Below are 4,692 nucleotides of genomic sequence, written 5' to 3' on the forward strand. Positions count from 1 at the left end.
GCTATAATGCTACTTATAAATGTCCTGTAATAAAGAACCGTGTAACTACATAGCTTCGATATTTGAATTTATTCCAGTAGAATAATCCCTGTTTATCTGTATAAGGTGCGCAACAAGCGTGGAACGTTGAAGGCCACATGTTGACCGTCCAGAAGTGATCTTCCTATATCTCTTAAGATATCTGATGGATACGAGTCATTTAACTGCTGAATATGCGTTTATAAATAATAATAAATAAATTTCTGTTTATACGCCTGGGTAAATAGGTTAATAAAAAGCCTGTACTAATGTACCCTTTCGTTTGACGACTCGGATACGACCATGATTTCTATATTTCTGGAATTCTGGAATTTTTCGTAAAATTATTTGCGTTTCACATATGAAAAATATCCGCTTTATGCCAGTACAGAGAAGCCCGCCCGTCTAGTCAACTTGTAATATCACACTTTGCTATGTTAACAAAAGTTCAGATTGGAGGCACCACGTTAACAAAAGTTGAAATTATTGAAGCTCTATATTTAACAATCCTATGAGTATCTTTTATCACTGATACGCGCTGCAGGTGAGGCATAATATTTTCTTCTATATACCTTTCGTATTAATATACAAATATACACATATGAAGAATTTATAACTCTGCTTCATGGATTTCTCTTTTGGTGACGGCATTGATTTATTTCCTGCCTGATAATACAGGATAAGTCAAAAGTAACTTCACAATTTTTCTCAAACGTGTTCACTACAGTCAACATCCGCTGACAATGGTGACAAACACTGCTGTAAAAAGTGACAAGAGGTTGACTATCGTTGGTTTGAAAAGGTAAGTAGTAGTAGTAGTAGTAGTAGTAGTAGTAGTGGCATGTGATGCAAGAAAGCAAATGTATGAGCTTATGCAGCATCAGCCAAAAAAAAAAAAAAAAAAAAAAATCACACCATTCCCTCCAATTGCCTGTCCAGTTCCTCCTTAAATTTATTCAACCTATCAACTTCCACAACGACAGATGGAAGTTTGTTCCAGCAATTAACCACCCGCTGGCTAAGGGCAAATTTCCGCACATCTATTCTACATCTCTGTCCTTTCTTAATTTGAATTTTAAAACATTAAGCCTAAGGTAAGGTGGTAAACAGCAAGTCAGCTAAGGCTATGAAGCATTAATATATTTTGTTTGTAATTGAGTGTATTCTTTGATCTGTTTACTGTTTGCTAGACGAAAAACCATGCAACCTCTTCGGAGACTGGCAAACTTAGGCACGCTGTGAAAAAAATTCGCACGTAGCTCAGTTAGCTGGTAAACAGCCACAAAAATTCCTTGCATTTTTGGCTGGATTCGAATTCAGGCCTAGGTGTAGGAGAACTTTGATTATAGCCACAGTGCTAACCTGTGAAATTTGTAAGCGACTTACTGAGACTTATATTCGACATGAGGCAGCATTATTTGGAAATCATATGTGATAATGTGACACATAATGGCTGCTGAAAACTCGAATGAGTCAAATCACGTTGAGACAAATTGGAAAGACATAGGATCACTACCTCGTGGAGACTAGTATGACTTGCTCAGTTAAAACGATACTCAATTAAAACTTATTCTCCCTTTTATTTTCTCCCCTCTTTTTTATTTATCTAATTTTTTATTTATTTTTATGAATTTTTTCAGTTAAAATTTTTTTATTGCTGGTAGCTGAGACATGAGCTGCCTTAACTACGGGATGGTTGGCACCCACTTGCATTGCACTACTTCAATGTCCCCGTGTCCGTCTACACCGCGGGGAGGTGTAGACGGACACGGGGCAGGCTTTCCAGGTGATCACCTTCCTGGTGACTAATTGGTCAGAAACAACTCAACACTTTCACTTCACAAACACAATATTACACACCTTTCAGGCTTTTACAGAGTTCTGTATCATCACAGTGTACCACAGCGGAGTTGAATTAAATTTCTGGAGCAGCTCTGCGTAAAATACTATATATGTCTACATGTTCAGTTAAAAACTGTTCTATTCGATGGACAGAGAAATATTTCGCCTGGCATATGTCATCTCACGCAAAAATCAAGCATATGTCAGTATATAATTCGGTATTGATGGACTCAGTATTTCTGTCACTAAATAGTTGGCCAAGCCATAAGAAGTAGCCCCGCACCATTACCCCAACCTCTCCGAACTTCATTGTGGGCACACTACATTTCCTCAGCATTTCACACCCACACTCGTCTTATTCCCTGAGTGTGAAGCGCCACTTGTTGCTTTCTAGGGCATTTATATACTGTTCTACGGTCCAAGAACAATGAGCTTGTTACCACTTACAAGGACGTTGTTGTTGTTGTTGTAGTAGGGTTTTAGAGCATTATCAACGAAGGCCATATTGTTCCATATACAGTATATGTCTGTAAATTGCGTGTGTTCCGTGGTTGATTTTCTGTTTTTCTGGAGAAAAAAACAGAGTTTCAGGGAGAAAAAAACTATGCTACCATCGCCTGAGACCAACTACCTCAGCCAATTTGTGAAAAAGGCCCATAAAAATTCCTGACGTCATCGACGGAACTCGAACTCAGGTATTTTCCACTCGATGTGGGGAGGACGGCGATCTTCCAACTGTGCTACCCAAGAAGGTTTACAAGGACGTCCAGCATTAGTTAATGTGAGAGTGGACTAGTGATTGCAGTTCCGTTATAATAAACGTACTGTACAGTGAATGGCCACACTTAGGTCTCGTATTTGAAGCTGCAACTAATATTTTCCAAAGGCAAACAAAGCAACTACTACTAACAGTTAACCAAAGGATTTCATTAGCTAATTTCTGAGAGAACACTGCGAAGAGTTTGCATAACATGGATATCTGGAGTAGGTCCCCGAAAAAGACCAATGTTAACAGCTGTGCATTTAAAAATATGCTAAATAAGCTAATATGGATTAAAAGACTTAAAAACTGAACTGTTGATGACTGGAAAGCTGTTTATATTGTAATGATTCCAAGCACACAGTTCAAAAATAAAAGCGATGAGACATTTCATCCAGGCTATGTATAAGATGTCGTACAAGCTGGTGGTGGGACAGTAATGCTTTTTGGAGATGTTCTGGCTATTAAGAAATAGGCCCGCTACTTGAGATAGAAACCAGTATGAATCAGGCTGGCTACTTGCTGAAAATATGAGTGACATTCATTATTTCAATACTTCTGTGTTCCAGGATGACAATTGTAGAGGCCCTGTGAATTGTCACAGGGAATTTTGACGCTGAATCAAAATTCCGTGAATGCTCACGGAATTTTGATTCAGCATTGGACTTTCTCTCACGCAAAACTTCACACTGATTATGAATTTTTTAAATTCACGCTACTTCACTGAAGCGAGTTGAATGGATCTGATTCTTATTCACGTGTTTGTACTTCACAGTTCTAATCACTGCGGATCAGATATTTGTATCGATATACTGGGGAAAAAATATAATGTGACCTGTGGCTACGTACCAAAATACAAAGAGGTAACTTCAGTAGTTCAAAGTGAGATAACCCTGGAAGTGGTAGAAGCATCATAATACCGTGATACGAAACCAAATGAAGCTATTCTCTCACCTGCCTCTGTAGCTCAGTGGTTAGAGCACTGGTCTTGTAAACCAGGGGTCGTGAGTTCGATCCTCACTGGAGGCTAGGTACGTTATTTTTTGCCATTTTCTACTCTACCCTTCAACCGCTTCTCCTACCGGTGATAAAAACAATACACATAATACAAAAGCATTATAAATATTTAATAAATTGTAAAGATTATAAATGTTGAAGGAGTTTACTTATGCGTGGTATTGCACTACCTCGAATACGTAACTCTACCTATGGAGAAGACTACTATTAATTATTCTTGGCAGATACCACCCAGATGGCATCGTTTCAAGGCTTTTTTTTGGCCTCTCTTCGGTGGGTGGGTGGGTACCCCGTTGTTGCAATAGTGACAACCCAGTTATGAAGTATAACTCCACAATATGAAAGATGCCTGATGGTGTGCAATGGTTTAGTCTAAAAGACATTTCTTGGCTAAAGCCTCAGAGTATAAGGTATCCGCTTTAAAATAAGTAAATATTCTTCTCCATAGGTGACGCGTTACTTATTCGAGATAGTGCAATACTATGGCAACTCGTTGTGAAGGTGAAGATATTCACAATATGAGATATAATTAAAATGATGCATTAAAACTATCGTGGTAGTAAAATGATGTGTGTGCCTTAACCCATGCATAAGTAAACTCCTTCATACTCTAAGGATTTAGCCAAGAAACGTCTTTTGGATTATAAATGCTGCTTAAATCACTTACCGATGGTTGTATAGCTGACTGTTATGGCTAGCGCTGTACGTTACAAAACCAATAAGGAAAAAATATATTAAAAATAAAATTCTGAAGTACTGAGTATTAAAGATCTAATGATGTACTATTTTTCTCTGCACAGCGTGGAGGTGTTAAGTTAGATAAGTGGATACATGGATATGTGGTTGGGTTTTTGTCTTGTGTTCCTATTCGATTTCGATGAGGGAATTTTCTACACAGTGATTTATCTCGCGAATATAGCAGCGACGAAGTGCTGCAAATCAAAAACTAAGCTTCAAAAGTCAGACAAAGACATACCAACGATATCTGTTGTCCTAATAAAATTCTGTGGTTCGCATTTATGAAGATCATCATCGAAGCCACTCTTTCAGAAAAG

At 38.1% G+C, this 4,692-nt stretch overlaps 1 non-coding gene across 1 annotated transcript; it reads left to right on the forward strand.

Moving 5' to 3' along the window:
• Positions 1-3,576: 3,576 nt before the first annotated feature.
• TRNAT-UGU (transfer RNA threonine (anticodon UGU)) lies at positions 3,577-3,649 on the forward strand. The gene has a single exon. It is a non-coding gene; the product is annotated as a tRNA-Thr (tRNA).
• Positions 3,650-4,692: the final 1,043 nt, after the last annotated feature.

This window comes from Mastigoproctus giganteus, chromosome 3 (assembly GCF_048544385.1).
Source record: "Mastigoproctus giganteus isolate SK-2022 chromosome 3, ASM4854438v1, whole genome shotgun sequence".
NCBI classification, from domain to species: Eukaryota; Metazoa; Arthropoda; class Arachnida; order Uropygi; family Thelyphonidae; genus Mastigoproctus; species Mastigoproctus giganteus.